This window comes from Protopterus annectens, chromosome 10.part0, assembly GCF_019279795.1.
Source record: "Protopterus annectens isolate FY-2018-M chromosome 10.part0, PAN1.0, whole genome shotgun sequence".
NCBI classification, from domain to species: Eukaryota; Metazoa; Chordata; order Ceratodontiformes; family Protopteridae; genus Protopterus; species Protopterus annectens.
Window position 1 is genome coordinate 123,650,280 of NC_056744.1, and position 17,470 is coordinate 123,667,749.

Here is a 17,470-nt window from a genome sequence, read left to right on the forward strand (position 1 = left end):
CTCAGAGCCACAGGCCCTAACCGACAGCCACGTGGAGACACCGAGGCCTGTGGAAACTCAAGGTATTGGGCCTACGGAAACTATACACTCAGATGGGTCCAGAGCCGCTGAGCAGGTACCGGCTTCTGAGAGTGTTTTCAGACCTTCACAGCTTGCAATTAAGGCTACTGCAGCAGCAAAGGCAAAGTCAAAAACATCATTAAAAACAAGGAAACAAGTGCAGCATTCTCCAGAACAGTTATCCATGCCAAAGAAACAGATGCTTAAAATGGCCGAAGACCTTATTTCTTTAATCAGGGGCTCCCATCCCCCTCCTGACAAAAGGCCTAGGCAAGACGCTGATTATGATTCCTTTGATCAGGTTTCCATTTCCTCTGATTCTTCTGATCAGGGCTATTCCCTCCCTCCCTCCCTATGAGGACTCTGATGCTGAAGAGTCCATTCCTTCAGCCTCACCACCTGAGGATTATTCCTTTGGGGAAACCCTGCACACCATGAGGGAGCATTTCCATTGGGAGAGCCAGGATTACTCAGAATCCAAGAAAAGGCTCAGAGATTTCCTTTTATTGCCTCAGCACAGGCCCCTGGCTATCCCTCCTGTGCTTGATATTGTAGATGATGTTTTTTCTGAATCCAGTCTGTCTCCAGATTCTTTACCACCTGCTCCAGTAAAGCCAGACAGGTACTGCAGGGTCCCTGACTCTCATAAATACCTTTATAAAAACCCCACTGCAGACCCAGAAACAATTTCTCAGGGTCCTAAAGTGGTTAAACCTTCCACTGCCAAAAATCCTGTCCCCTCAGATAGGGATTCCAGAGCTCTGGACAGATGGGGGAAAAAAGTTTATGCTTCTGCTACTTTAGCTGTAAGAGCTTTAAACTGTCGGTTTCACATGCTTAAATATCAATAGTATCTCATGTCATTGTTAAAGCAGAAAATGGTTACAAATATAGAAAGTCCTGACAGTAAAGAATGAACAAGTGAGAAAGCATACTCTGCAATGTGGTTTTAATTCATTAGAGGCTTCTTGTAGAGCCGCAGTTACAGGCTCAGTAATTCGAAGACATGCTTGGTTGAAAGAACAAAGTTTACCTGACCATGTTAAGGTAAAAATATTGGATGCTCCTCTACAGCATGATTCTTTGTTTGGTGTTAAGGCAGAAGAGGTGTTAAAGAAAATGGAAGATAAAACAAAGTCAATGTAAACGGTGAAAGATTTCTTACAGGTTCAACCACCTAGATTTAGCAGAAACTGGCCTTCAAAAATTGGTCCTTTCCAGTGTCTGACAGGCCACAAAGAGGCAGATACAGACGCCCAAGAGGCAGATCTCAGCCCCAAGGCTCCTACAGACCTAAACAATGGGGTGCTTCAGCCCCCCCAAAGGAGAAGACAAATCACAACCTTATAGGAAGCCGTCACAATGACTTCCCTCTGCAAATGCCAAGCTCTTACCATTTGACAGCACCCCTAGGGGGAAAGCTAGCACTTTTCTCAGAAAATTGGCACATGATCACCCTAGATTAATGGGTACTGAATATAGTTTCTCAGGGGTACAGGTTCCACTTCCACATGCTTCAAAACCAAAAGGTATGCCAAACCTGCCACAAAACCAATGGGCAGAGGCACAAAAACAGATTGCTGCTCTTATGGATATGGGAGCTATTCAAAATGTTTCACAAGAAGAACAGGGACAAGGATTTTACTCAAGACCTTTCTTAGTACCCAGAAAAGACAAAGCCTGGAGACCAATACTGGACTTGTCAATCCTGAATACTTTCCTGGATGTTCCAAAATTCAAAATGTTAACACTTCAACTTCTGCCCATGCTGGGCAAGGAGGCTTGGCTAGTTACTTTGGATCTCAAGGAGGCATACCTGCACATCCCAATCAGACAATCGTGCAGAAGATACCTCAGATTTATAGCAGGCTCAATGCATTACCAATGCTCTGCACTGCCCTTTGGCTTATCTACTGTGCCCAGGGTCTGCACAAAATGCCTGGCACCAGTAATTGCATTTTGCAGACAAAAAGGAATTCAAATTTATCCCTACTTGGACGACTGCCTTATTCAAGCAGAGAGCAAGGACATTCTTCTAAAGCACTTGGCGTTTGTAAAAAGATTGCTAATTTGCCTAGGGTACACAGTAAACGAAAAGAAATCAAAACTAGTGCCGTCTCAAGATATAATATTCCTGGGTGCAAGCTTAAATACAACTGCCCAGATGGCTTATCTCACGCCAGACAAACAAAGGCAACTGACTCATTACTTTCAGGTGATGGCAACAAAGACCCAGCTCCCTGCAAGAAAAATTCTGCAGGCCCTGGGTTACATGGCATCCTGCATTCTACTAATTCCATATTCAAAACTGCATATGAGGAAACTACAGTGGTATCTAAAATGTGTTTGGACTCGGCATTGTCACAGCCCAGAGACCATCATAACCTTGATTCCATGCCTGCAACAGGAGTTTTGATGGTGGTCTCAGGCCTGTCACCACAACAAGGGACAGCCTTTCACCTTACCTACAGCCAGGCAGACAATAACAACGGATGCATCGGATTATGCCTGGGGAGCACATATGGCAGGAAAATGTATTCAGGGCACGTGGCCCAAGGAGCAAATGCATCTTCACATCAATCAAAAAGAGATGCTAGCTGTACAGAATGCCCTGACAGCCTTCAAGGACCTAATACATCCAGGACAGCTACTAATAAAGACGGACAACACCACAGTTATGTGGTACATAAACAAGCAAGGGGGCACACATTCATATCCCCTATGCAGACAAGCCATGACTTTGTGGAACACAGCACTGACCTACCAGGTACATCTGCAAGCACAATTCCTGCCAGGAACAAAAAATACACTGGCAGACGAACTAAGCAGAAATCTCATGGATCCTCACGAATGGAAGCTAAATCCACAAGTGTTCAACATGATGATAAGGAAATGGGGAAGCCCAGACATAGATCTTTTTGCCTCTCCTCACAATTGCCAAATACAGAAATTTTGCACAAGGACTTATCACTGTCAAGCATCGAAAGTGGATGCTCTATCTTTCAGCTGGAAAAACCTGGCAGTCTATGCCTTCCCTCCGATGCCTCTTCTCACCAAGGTGCTACTAAAAGTCAGACAAGAGAGGCCAAAAATGATACTGATTGCACCAGACTGGCTACACCAGCACTGATACCCAATCCTAAAAACTTTGTCTCGAGGCCCACCTTGGCCTCTACCTCATATCCATCATCTTCTGACACAGCAAAACAATCAGATTCTGCACAGTCGACTCAGAACCTTAAACCTGGCAGCATGGCAGGTAATGTAGCCACTCAGACTGCACCTCTCTCTAAAGCTGTTATGGATGTAATTTTGGAAGCCAGGAGGCCTAGCACTAGGAAATCTTATGCAGAAAAATGGAAGAGATTATGTGCTTGGAACCAGGCACAAGGGCTCGACCCACTGGTCCCTAATATACCTCCGATTTTGCAATACCTGACTGAGATGTTGGACAAAGGCCTGTCTTTTTCATCTATTTAAAATCCATGCCTCTGCCATTTCAGCTCATTACAATACGGATCCTCCTATTTTTTCACATCCTCTCCTACGACAGTACCTCAGAGGGGCAAAGAATATAAGACCCCCTAGGAGAGCACCAGTACCTACTTGGGACCTCAACTTTGTTTTAGAAAAACTAACACTGCCTCCATTTGAACCAGCCAGCATAGCTGATCTAAAATTCTTGTCATGGAAAACTGCTCTGCTCCTAGCAATAACTTCAGCAAGAAGAGTCTCAGAGTTACAGGCATTGATGGCTGTGGAACCTTGCCTCATTTTTCATCAGGACAGGGTTTCTCTTAGGACAAACCCAGCATTCATGCCAAAAGTGGTCTCCAATGTGGCCTTAAACCAAACCATTCATTTACCTACTTTCTACCCTAATCCCCAGAATAAAGAGGAAAGACTTCTGCCCACTTTGGATATACACAGGCAGCTATGATTTTACTTTGACAAAACAAAAGCTTTCAGAAAAACTGAGCAACTGTTTGTAGCTTATGCTGCAGGATCACAAGGAAAGCCTATTACAAAGCAGACAATCTCCAAATGGATAGGACACTGCATCCACTTCTGTTATGCACAACATGGCAAATCTGTGCCTAAGGGCATTAGGCCTCATTCTACCAGAGCAGCAGCCACTTTAGCAGCTTTCCTCAGAGGAGTACCAACCAAAGACATATTAGAAGCTGCATCCTGGAGCTCAGTGGACACTTTTACCAAGCACTACCACCTACTTCTCTACTCCATATCCAGAGCAGGCTTTGCCACTGCAGTTCTGCAGGGCTTGTTAGCCTCACCAAATCCAATCTAGACCCAGCCACCCAACCTCAGCTTTGGGATTCTACCCAAGTGTAATGACTGCAACAGTGAAACACGATGAACATAGTACAGTTGTGTACCTACCATAAATGTAGATGTTCGAGTGTATTCATTGTTCCAGTCCAGGTTACCCACCCTCCATCCCCCTCTTTGCTGGGACTATTCTGTACTTCTCAACTCTATACAACCCATTTGCTTGTAGATGAAGGAAATGTTTATAGTAATATATGCATGGTTGTTTGGCATATTTTTATCTTTTCAGCCTTCCAATCTGGGGACACCTGACTTCTGGGGCAAGAAAAACTGAAGAAAATGGCATCATTTGCAACTTTTATACCCCTGGCGCACTGACGTCAGGGAAGAGGCGACAGCAACCGACGCTGGACCAAGACTTTGGAACTCGGGCCGACTGCGGGTCGCCTGCCAGCAGGATAACCCAGGTGTAATGACTGCAACAGTGAATACACTCGTACATCTACATTTATGGTAGTTACACAACTGTACTTTTCATGCATGGATTGGCGAATGTGTATATAAGTTTAACGTGTTTGTTGGTGTTGCTGTGTTTCCTAGTTCTAGATTTGGTACACAAGTATGGAGCCCTAGCTGTTCTAGGAGACCCAAGTTCAAGTACTGGGCAATGGATATTGGAGGACCTGGCCAGGGGCTGGGAACTGAGTGATTAAATGTTGTGAGGCCAAGGGCAAAAGTACTGCAACTGCACAGGCATATCATCAGCAGTAAGGGGTGTACCCATGAATTGCACTGATATGATGCACAGTGTGCACAGGGGCTGGGTTAAGGGTAGACCACATTCGTAGAACCATCTGCTACTCTCAGGTTAATGCTGCAGTTGAGTGCCTTGATGTTCATCGTGTTACCCTGCTGCAGTCATCACACTCTGGTTATCCTGTCGTCAGGCGGTCCTGCAGTCGGCCGGATTTCCAAAGTCTTGGTCCGACGTCGGTTGCTGTCACCTCATCCCTGACATCAGAGCGCCAGGGGTACATATATTGCAACCAACGCCATTTTCTTCAGTCTTTCTTGCTGTGCGGTGCCCGAAGCAGAAGCAGTTCGCAAGTGCCGGTCGGATGACTCCTGAGATTTTCGAATTCGAATTTCAGACCGAAGTCTTCTATAAAGCCAATTACCCCGTTGGGGAAACTTTTCTTGCCTCAGACCGATGTCAGAAAAAGTTAACAATTGTATTTCTTGTGGGAAGCAAATACCTCATAAGGATTTTCATTCTTATTGCATACCTCGCCTAGGCCCTGATCACGACGTCACTTCTTGTCGTTATCAGTCAGGCTCCAACGCAGCCTCTGACTACCGCAGTTCTGGAACTCTACACCACTACAGATATTTTGACGGAATGTACTAGGCCGACGCAGCCTTTTACTTCAGGCCCTTCCGACTATTTACCTTCCTAGGACGTCGGTACTTCTGAAACGCCATTGGTTTCTGAAGGCGTTTTCAGACAGACGACTCTTACAGTCAAAACGTTTTCCAAGTCGAAGACTCCTCATAAATCGAAAAAGGCTTCACTTCAGTCTCTTGTTCAAGGCCCTATGCCTAAGAAACAGATGCTCAAAATGGCTGAAGATTTGATTTCTCTTATCAGGGGTTCACAGCCTCCTCCTGACAAAAGGCCTAGACAAGAGGAAGATTCTGCTTCCTCTGAACAGCTGTCTATTTCTTCGGATTCCTCTGAGGACCAAGACTATTCCTTCTCTCCTTATGAAGATTCTGATGCTGAGGACTCTATTCCCTCAGCTTCCCCTCCAGAAGATTACTCTTTTGGGGAAACTTTACTCACCATGAGGGAACTTTTTCACTGGGAAGGTCAGGATTACTCTGATTCCAAGAAAAGACTCAGAGTTTTTTTTACTCCCCCAACACAGAACTCTAGCCATCCCTCCTGTTTTGGACATTGTGAATGATGTCTACTTAGAATCCAGTTTCAACCCTGACTCACTACCTCCTTCTCCGGCCAAGCCTGACAGATACTACAGAGTACCTGATTCCCACAAATTCCTTTACAAAAGCCCAGTAGCTGACCCAGAGACTATCTCCCAGGGTCCCAAGGGGGCTAAGGCTTCCATGGCTAAAAATCCAGTACCTTCTGAAAGGGATTCAAGAGCACTAGACAGATGGGGGAAAAAGGTTTACACCTCAGCCACTTTAGCTATGAGAGCACTAAACTGTCAATTTCATATGCTTAAGTATCAGCAATTTCTGATCTCTCAGTTAAAACAAAAGATAACCACCCTACCTCAACAATCTGAAATGAAAATAGTACAGGATTTGTTGCACGCCACCGAGCAGGTGGGCAAACATACCTTACAATGTGGGTTTGATTCTTTAGAGGCCTCCTGCAGAGCAGCTGTCACTGGATCAGTTATACGTAGGCATGCCTGGTTAAAGGAACAAAGTCTGCCTGATCATGTTAAAGCAAAACTACTAGATGCTCCCTTACAGCAGGATGTTCTTTTTGGTGTTAAAGCAGAAGTAGTTTTAAAGAAAATGGAAGATAAGGCGAAATCAATGCAGACAGTCAAAGATTTCCTACAAGTACAACCCCCTCGCTTCAGCAGAAACTGGCCAACAAAAAATTGTTCCTTTCCAGCCACTGACAGGCCTCAGAGGGGTAAATACAGGCGCACAATAGGCAGAGGACAACCACAAGCTCAGTATAAGCCTTGCCAATGGGGCACTCCAACCCAGAAGGGAGGAGAAAGACAGGTCTCAACCCACCAGAAGGCAAACTCAATGACTTGCACCTCAGCTGGCCAAACAAAGCTCTTTTGTCAGCCCTCTTGGGGGGGGGGGGGGACTACCACTATTTGCAGACTACTGGCACATGGTCACAAAGGACAAATGGGTTCTAGACATAATTTTACGAGGATACAGATTCCACTTTCACACCTTGCCAATAAAAAGAGGAATGCCAAACCTGCCACAAAATCAAAGGGCAAAGGCTCAAAAACAAATTACAGCTCTCATGGCCATGTGAGCCATTCAAAGGGTACCAACTCAAGAGCAAGGCCAAGGATTTTACTCAAGACTCTTCCTAGTACCCAGAAAAGAAAATGCTTGGAGACCAATTCTGGACCTTTCAATTCTAAACACTTACAAGTTCCCAAATTCAAGATGCTAACACTACAGCAGCTACTTCCCATATTGGGCAAGGAAGCATGGCTGGTAACGTTGGACCTCAAGGAGGCATACCTGCATGTCCCTATCAGACAAAGTTGCAGAAGATACCTCCGTTTCATTGCAGGTTCAAGCCCTTATCAATTCTCTGCACTGCCCTTTGGCTTATCTACTGCGCCCAGAGTATTCACAAAATGCCTGACACCAGTAATTGCATACTGCAGACAAAGAGGAATTCAAATATATCCATATCTGGATGACTGCCTCATCCAAGCAGAAAGAAAAGACATTCTCTTACAACATCTGGCTTTTGTGAAGCATCTACTAAATTGTCTGGGGTACACAGTAAACGAAAAGAAGTCAAAACTAGTACCCTCACAAAAAATGACATTCCTGGGTGCCAGCTTGGACACAACGGCCCAGAAGGCTTATCTTACACCAGACAAGCAATTACAACTGACTCAATATTTCAAGGCAATGGCAACAAAGATGCAATTAACTGCAAGAAAAATTCTGCAGGCTTTGGGCTTCATGGCATCTTGCATTCTGATAATGCCATTTGCAAAACTGCATATGAGGAAATTACAGTGGTACCTAAAAAGCGTATGGTCTCAACACAGCCACAGCTTGGACACAGTGATATCTCTCATTCCCTGCCTTCAACAGGAATTTCTATGGTGGGCACAGGCATGTCACCTCAACAAGGGTCAGCCTTTCACCTTGCCCCCACCCAGGCAAACTATCACAACAGATGCTTCAGACTATGCCTGGGGGGCACACATGGCAGGGCAAATGCATTCAAGGCCTATGGACTGCAGAACAAAGAAAACTGCGCACAAACCAAAAAGAGATGCTAGCTGTACAGAAAGCTCTGACAGCCTTCATGGATCTACTACAGCCAGGACAACTTGCAATAAAGACAGACAACACCACAGTAATATGGTACATAAATAAACAAGGGGGCACACATTCCTACCCTCTTTGCAGGCAAGCAATAATCTTATGGAACACAGCTCTGGCCTACCAAGTCCAGTTACAAGCTCAATTCCTGCCAGGACAGAAAAACACACTGGCAGATGACCTAAGCAGAAACATCAAAGATCCCCACGAGTGGAAGCTAGACCCACAAATATTTACAATAACTCAAAGATGGGGGTCTACCAAATATAGACCTGTTTGCCAGTTCTCAAAACTACCAGCTGACAAAATTTTGTACAAGGACATTCCACCATCAAGCTTGGTAAGTGGACGCTCTCTCCTTCAGTTGGAAAAACCTGACAGCATATGCCTTTCCTCCATTACCTCTTCTCACAAAGGTTCTTTTGAAGGTCAAAAAGGAGAAACCTCGACTGATTCTCATAGCCCCAGACTGGCCACGCCAGCACTGGTACCCGCTATTGAAGAATATGGCTTACAGCCCACCATGGATATTGCCTCAAATACCTCATTTGCTCATGCAGCAAGACAAGCAGATTCTACACAACCTGATCAAAACCTTAAACCTGGCTGCATGGCAAATCAATTAAGCATCCCACCAGCCCCTCTTTCACAAGTAGTTCTGGATGTTATTCTAGAGGCCAGGAGGCCAAGCACCAGGAAGGCTTACTCGGACAAATGGAAAAGGTTTTGTGCTTGGGAACCAAGCTAAAGGCCAAGACACAACTCAGCCTCATATGCCTCACATTCTGCAGTATTTAGCTGCGATGTTGCATAAAGGACTTTCCTTCTCCTCCATTAAAATCCATGCTTCAGCTATTTCAGCTCACTACGACACGAATCCACCTTTATTTTCAAAACCTCTTCTAAGGCAGTTCCTCAGAGGGGCAAAAAACATTAGACCACCTAGAAGAGCCCCTACACCAACATGGGACCTCAACTTTGTTCTGGAAAAACTAACGCTACCTCCCTTTGAACCAGCTTTTTCTGTAGACCTTCAGTTCCTATCCTGGAAGACTGCCCTGCTCCTGGCAATAACTTCTGCTAGGAGAGTCTCAGAATTACAGGCACTTATGGCAGTGGAACCTTTCCTCATTTTTCATCAAGACAGAGTTTCTCTACGAACTAATCCTTCCTTCATGCCTAAGGTGGTTTCCAGTGTAGCTTTAAATCAAACCATCCACCTACCCACTTTGTTCCCCAATCCACAGAACAAAGGTGAGAGACTCCTGCATTCCTTGGACATTCACAGGCAGCTTAGTTACTACTTGGATAAAACTAAGGCTTTCAGAAAAACTGACCATCTCTTTGTTTCCTATGCTGCAGCTTCTCAAGGGAGGGCCATATCCAAGCAAACCATTTCTAAATGGATAGGCCATTGCATACGATTCTGCTCTACCCATCATGGGAAACCAGTTCCTCCTACCATTAGATCCCACTCTACCAGGGCAACAGCTACCTGTACAGCCTTTCCCAGGGGGGGTTCCTACCAGGGAAATTTTAGAAGCTGCAACTTGGAGTTCTGTACACACCTTCACCAAACACTATCACTTACCTCTTTATTCTAAGTCCAGGGCAGGCTGCGCCACTGGAGTTCTGCAGGGCCTCATTGCCTCCACTAACCTTCTATGATGCCTCCACCCTACCTTAGCTTTGGGACTCAACCCAAGTGTGATTGCAGCAGGGAAACACGATGAACATAGTACAGTTTTGTACCTACCATAAATGTAGATGTTCGAGTGTTCACCCTGCTGCAGTCCAGGTTACCCTCCCTCCAACCCCTCTGATCTATTGGCTAAATCTTTACTATGCCTTTCTGATGTATTTGCTTATAGCTGAAAGGATTTTGTGTTTGTACAGTGTTCACACCTTTTGGTACTAATTTGGATCACCTTTTTGGGGGCACCTGACATCTGGGGCAAGAAAAACTGAAGAAAATGGCATTGTTTGCAATATATGTACCCCTGGCGCTCTGACGTCAGGGATGAGGCGACAGCAACCGACGTCGGACCAAGACTTTGGAAATCCGGCCGACTGCGGGACCGCCTGACGACAGGATAACCCGAGTGTGATGACTGCAGCAGGGTGAACACTCGAACATCTACATTTATGGTAGGTGCAAAACTGTACTTTTCCTTTCCAACTTGTTCTGGCGATAGAGGTGGAGCCTCGTGATAAGACAGATGGGAGAGGTAGAGAGAGAAGGACATCAAGAGCAAAAAAAGTAAAATTGTGAACTTATTTTGTGTATTTTCATTGAAATGGTATGCAGTAACTCATGTTGCAGGATATATTTCGGTATTTTTTTTGCAGCAGTTGATTTCTGTGAGAGGGATGACTTGTAACAAAATGTCATTAATTTGCTGGGACAAAGAAGTTGGCTGACAGGTTGGCAGCTACAAACGTTTTGTCAAAGTACTTCAGATCCTAATTGTAGTTTTGCAACTAAATGTTTGTGTGAACTATTAATATCGAGCTTGTCTAATTTGTGCAGAGTATTTTGCAATTTTATTTAAGATCATTCATATATATAAAAATGTGTTTGTTAAGACACCCCCCCCCTCCCAACACGCAGTTGCACAAAACATTCACTTGTGAAATTAGTTCATCAGTATAGCCACTAATGTAATGTGTAGCACACCAGTTGCAGGACTTAGCACAGTCATAATACTTGCATATTCTGTCATAATAATTTTGGATGTTCTGTAGTCCTATCTCGCCTTTATTCTTACATATGGGTTTGGAGCCACTCCTTGGCTCCGACTCTGCCGGTTACAAAGCTCGAAGTCTCTGTCGGCTTGTGGCAGGGTAGATATCCCATAATGCACTAGTAAGAATCCCCAGATCTCGTTTGCCGTGTCTACGAGTTCAGAAGTGCTCTTTCTTGGCCTTGGCTAAGTTGGAATTTTTTGCTTATTCAGTTTTCTATTGTGATTGTGACTATAATAGTTTGTTTAGTATTAATAGCTTACAATTATCTTGTAGTAAGTGTGCTTTCTGAATTTTATTGCTAATTGTTGGTGTTCGCTTCCGCAGGCCTTTCCTTACTGGTATCCCTTCTTTTCTGTGTGCTAGTTATTGCTAATTTTTTTTTTAGGCATAGGTCCATTTTTTTATTTAGAACCTATTCTAGACTTTGTTGCTTGTTTGTTCTCTATCTCGCCTACCCCTCTGTTCAGGGCTAGGCCCGATGTTCATCGTGTTTCACTGTTGCAGTCATTACATTTGGGTTATCCTGCCGGCAGGCTACCCGCAGTCGGCCTGAGTTCCAAAGTCTAGGACCGGCATCGGTTGCTGTCGCCTCTTCCCTGACATCAGTGCGCCAGGGGTATAAAAGATGCAGCAGACGCCATTTTCTTCAGTCTTTCTTGCCGTGCGGTGCCCGAAGCAAAAGCAGTTTGCAAGTGCCGGTCGGCCAACCCCTGAACTTTTCAAATTCGAATTTCAGATCCGAAGTCTTCATTAAAGCAAAGTACCCCATTGGGGAAACTTTTTTCTTGCTCCAGACCGATGTCAGAAAAAGTTAATAACTGTATTTCTTGTGGGAAGCAAATACCTCATAAGGATTTTCATTCTTACTGTATTCCTTGCCTAGGCCCTGACCATAACGTTACTAGTTGTCGGTTTTGTGCCAGATTTAGCCAATGCACTATTAAGCGTCGGTATGATTTTTACATTTCATTACTTTGGCAGAAGATTTAACTATATAATGCCGTCTGATCAGCTGACTACCGGAGTTTACAAAAAACAAAAAGAAAAGGACAGGCAGCCGAGATCCAAAACCGACGACGAGGCTTCTTCTAGTCCTGTCGCCGGTTCTCAGTGAGGTGCTTTCGCAGCCCCTGACACCCGCTACCTCAGAGCCACAGGCCGCTTCCGACTCCCATGTGGAGCCGACTGGGCCTCTGAAAACTCAAGGTATTGGACACTCGGAAATCATTCTGTCAGATGGGTCCGGAGCCACTGAGCAGACATCAGCATTCACCTGGACAGGCCTCCATGCCTAAAAAACAGATGCTTAAAATGGCCGAAGACGTAATTACTTTGATCAGGGGTTCCCATCCCCCTTCTGAAAAAAGGCTTAGGCAAGAGTTAGAATATGAATTTTCAGACCAGGTTTCCATTTCCTCTGATTCCTCCTCTGAACAGGATTACTGTATTCTTCCCTATGAGGACTCTGATGCTGAAGAATCTATTCCTTCAGCCTCTCCTCCTGAGGATTATTCTTTTGGAGAAACACTGCATTCTATGAGGGAGCATTTTCACTGGGAGAGCCAAGACTACTCAGAATCCAAGAAAAGACTCAGAGATGTCCTTTTATTGCCCCACCACAGGTCCCTGGCTATTCCGCCTGTTTTAGACATTGTAGACGATGTATTTTCAGAGTCCAGTTTTTCTCCAGACTCTGTACCACCAGCTCCGGTTAAGCCAGACAGATACTACAGGGTTCCTGACTCACATAAATTTCTCTATAAGAACTCTGCAGCAGACCCTGAAACCATCTCTCAGGGTCCCAAAGGGGTCAAGGCTTCTACTGCAAAAAACCCAATCCCCTCTGATAGGGATTCTAGAGCTCTAGACAGATGGGGCAGAAAGATTTATACCTCTGCTACCTTGGCTGTAAGAGCCTTAAATTGCCAATTTCATATGCTTAAGTATCAGCAATATCTTATGTCTTTGCTTAAACAGAAAATGCCAGCAAGTACAGAATGTGCAGACAATAAGGAAATGCAGGATTTATTGCATGCAGCAGAACAAGTTGGAAAGCATACTTTGCAATGTGGTTTTGATTCTCTTGAGGCCTCCTGCAGGGCCACTGTTACAGGTTCTGTCATTAGGAGGCATGCTTGGTTAAAAGAACAGAATTTGCCAGATCATGTTAAAGCAAAACTATTAGATGCTCCTTTACAGCATGATACTTTGTTTGGTGCTAAAGCAGAAGAGGTGTTGAAGAAAATGGAGGACAAAGCTAAATCTATGCAAACCGTCAAGGATTTCTTGCAGGAACTGGCCTACACAAAGTTGGTCCTTTCCAGTGTCAGGTAGACCACAAAGGGGCAGATAGATGCCCCCAAGGCAGATCACAGCCCCAAGGTTCATACAGGCCTAAACAATGGGGTGCATCTACCTCCAAAAGCGGAGAGGAAAAATCACAGCCATACGGAAAACAGTCTCAATGACTTCCCACTTCCAGCACCAAGCACTTATCTTTTGGCAGCCCCTTTGGGAGGAAAATTAGCATTTTTTTCACAAAATTGGCACATGATCACCCAGGACAAATGGGTTCTAAATATAATTACACAAGGCTTTAGGTTCCACTTTCACACCCTGCCAAGGCAAAACGGTATTCCAGATCTGCCACACAATCAATGGGCAGAGGCACAAAAACAAGTTTCATCCCTCATGGACATGAGGGCCATTCAACAAGTACCAAGACAAGAGCAGGGTCAAGGATTCTATTAGACTATTCTTGGTACCCAGAAAAGACAAAGCCTGGAGACCTATACTGGACCTATCTACTCTACACATATCTGGATATTCCAAAATTCAAGATGTTGACTCTACAGCAGCTTCTGCCCATGTTGGGCATGAAGGCTTGGCTCGTAACTTTGGACCTAAAAGAGGCATACCTGCATGTCCCAGTCAGACAAATGTGCAGAAGATGCCTCAGATTCAAAGCTGGCTCAATGCACTACCAATTCTCTGCACTGCCCTTTGGCTTATCTACTGCACCCAGGGTCTTCACCAAGTGCCTGGCACCAGTAATTGCATTTTGCAGACAAAGAGTAATACAAATATATCCTTACTTGGATGACTGCCTTATTCAAGCGGAGAACAAGGACATTCTACTACAGCATCTGACGTTTGTAAAAATATTACTGACATCTAGAGTACACAGTAAATGAAAAGAAATCAAAACTCGCACCCACTCAAGAGATAATATTCCTGGGTGCAAGCTTAAATACAACTGCCCAGATGGCTTATCTCACGCCAGACAAACACAGACAACTGACTACTTATTTCAAAATGTTGGCAACAAAGACCCGGTTATCTGCAAGAAAAATTCTGCATGCCTTGGGTTTCATGGCATCCTGCATTCTACTAATTCCATATGCAAGACTGCATATGAGGAAACTTCAATGGTTTCTAAAAAGTGTTTGGACTCAACATTGCCACAGCCTGAACCGTAATTACCCTCATTCCCTGCCTGCAACAGGAGTTTCGATGGTGGGCAAAAGCCTGTCACCACAACACGGGACAGCCATTCACCTTACCCACAGCCAGGCAAACTTTGACAACAGATGCATCAGATTACGCCTGGGGGGCCCATATGGCAGGAAAATGTATTCAGGGCCCATGGCCCGCAAGTCAAATGCATCTACATATCAATCAAAAAGAGATGCTAGCTGTTCAGAATGCCCTAACAGCCTTCAAGGATCAACTTCAACCAGGACAACTACTAATAAGGATGGACAATACTACAGTCATGTGGTCCATAAGCAGGGTGGCACGCATTCCTACCCCCTCTGCAGGCTAGCCATGAACTTGTGGCACACAGCATTGACTTACCAAGTACATCTGCAAGAACAATTCCTGCCAGGAAGGAAAAATACTCTGGCAGACGAACTAAGCAGAAACCTCATGGATCCCCACAAGTGGAAATTGGATCCACAAGTCTTCAGCATGATAACAAGGACCTGGGGAAGTCCGGACATAGACATATTTGCCTCCCCTCACAACTACCAACTACAAAGGGCTAAGCCCGTGTAAGTTAGAGGACCTAGTCCTCTGTTGTCTTCCCCTTGTGTGTTGTTTTCTTGAGCAGGGCTAGGCCTGTTTAAGTTAGAGGACCTTGTCTTCTCTTCCTATTATCCTCTTCGTTTATATTTTGTGATTGTAGTTGTGACAGTATGTCTAAGGAGTCTGAAGGTCATAAACCTTCGGGTTTCAAATGTATTAAATGTTCACAAAAAATGTCCCTGACTGACAGACATAGTGTTTGTGTTTATTGTTTGGGAGCCATACATTTTCAGGAGACCTGTACCTTGTGCCACACTTAGTTCCCGGGTTCTCCAGGAAAGGAAGAACAAACTGATCGTGAAAGGTCTCAAACCTTCCTTTGAGGAGGATTTAGCTAGTTCTTCCTCCTCTCATTCCAGGTCTCCCTCTTCTTAAAAAGAGAAGGTCAAGCCGGTGAAAAGACAGTCTCCTACACCTACTGTTAAATGAGGACCTCCAGAGAAAATTGCTGAACTGGACAAACCTTCTACCTCTTCGGCTCCTCTGCCTTCTGAGCCGGTTGAGGTTATTTACATAGACATTCCAGTTTCGGCCCCAAGTTTTTTGGAGTCGATAACTGAACCCTTACTTCGGAGCCGGTCGGGAGATTTATTACCGGTATCCCCGACACTCAGATCTCCAATTTTGCAGAGATCTTTATCCCCTGCCTTGTCTTCCAGATCCTCCAAGAGTCTTTCTGAGGAGGATGTCGAAAGAGTGGTGCTTGGACTTTTGAAGTCGTCGGCGCTAGCAAATTTGTCTGCTCTGACCCAGTCTGTTCCAGAGCCTTCTAAGGCCATATTACCTGCTTCTGTTCCTCCGAGCCATGTCGGTCTTTTGGAGCCATAGCTATCGGTGCCATTTCTAGTGGAACCGTCAGTTCCAGCACCCCCAACTGTCTGTCTCTGAGAAGAGTTCCGTTACAACATCGTTAGTGCTGTCCCTGGTGTCTAGAAGCCAAAGCTCACCAGTCAGCCCTGATGGGGACGCTTGGACTCTAACTTCAGTTCTGAGCCTACCTCTCGGTGCGTCTGCTTGGCTGAGCTCGAATCCTACATCTGTGTCGGAGCCAGTCGCTCTGGAGCAGAGAGCTACTTCCGCTTCCTCGGAACCGGTGGTGTCCTCTAAGCCGGACAGATCTGCCTTCGAGATGATGAGCGTGCTGTATAGATCTTCAGTTCCACACAAGGGCACCAATGCTCTTCCCTCTCATGCTCCGACCTCTGTCTCAGCACCATCTCTCTCTCTCTCTCTCTCTTGACAGCAGAGACCCCCAGCCTCAGGAGCCCCCATTGGGTGGCCCCGAGTCTTCTGAGACCTCCCCAGAATACCCTTCTGAGGAGCCTCCTTGGAAGAGAACTTCCAAGAGGAAGCACATATACTCCCTTGGAGTCCATCACCTCTGACCTCGAAAAATCAGAAGGGTCCCCTAGGTTGTCCTGTGATGATAACTCCTTCGTAGATATCCTGGACATCCTGAAACAGAGACTGCTGGCCCACCGTTACCCCTTCTGATGAGGAGTCAGTGTACCTGAAGCTTTCGGGTTTCAACCTTCAGCCTATTGGATGTCTCCACCTTTTGATGATCTGTTAGATTTGGTGAGTCAAAAGGTGTGGGAAATTCCTGATGCCGTGGAACCAGTCCCCAGAAGGCCGAACAGATGTCTTTCAGCTCCTAGAGAAAGAGTTCTTGACCAAAGGTGTGCCTGTAGATGGTGGCAGTAGCCACTAAGAAGGAACTAGCAGAAACTTCCTCATCTGTCCACTCGCTGAACAGTCTCGAATGATGGACAGATACGGGAAGCATATTGTTTCTTTAGGGGCTTTTACACTCAGCTGAATTACCTCACCCATTTCACTAAGCTTCAAAGAGATATCCTTAAAGAGCTAGGAGGTACTCTCCAAGGTACTTTAACTGAAAGAGTCCCTGAGAAGGTTACTGCTCAGTTGTCCATCTTAAACTCTATTAACTCCTCCATGAGGCTGATATCTTATTCAGCAGATGGAGCGAGCAGGGCAGCAGGTTCGGGAGTTTCCCTTAGGAGACACTCCTGGATGCGCTTATGTAACTTTGCAGAGCCCTTCAAATCTACATTTACCAATGCCCCCTTTGATAGTTCCTCTCTGTTTGGACCAAAGGTAAGACACACTCACCAGATGCGAGCAGGAAGGGAAGACTCTCTCTGCCATGGGAGTACGTTTTTCCATCCCTTCTAGACCATAC

General features: G+C 45.3%; 1 protein-coding gene across 1 annotated transcript in view; it reads left to right on the plus strand.

The window, feature by feature from the left end:
* Positions 1-17,470, plus strand: part of HELZ (helicase with zinc finger) — a 3,197,037-nt gene that overhangs the window by 267,801 nt on the left and 2,911,766 nt on the right. The gene's annotated exons all lie outside the window — the stretch shown is intronic.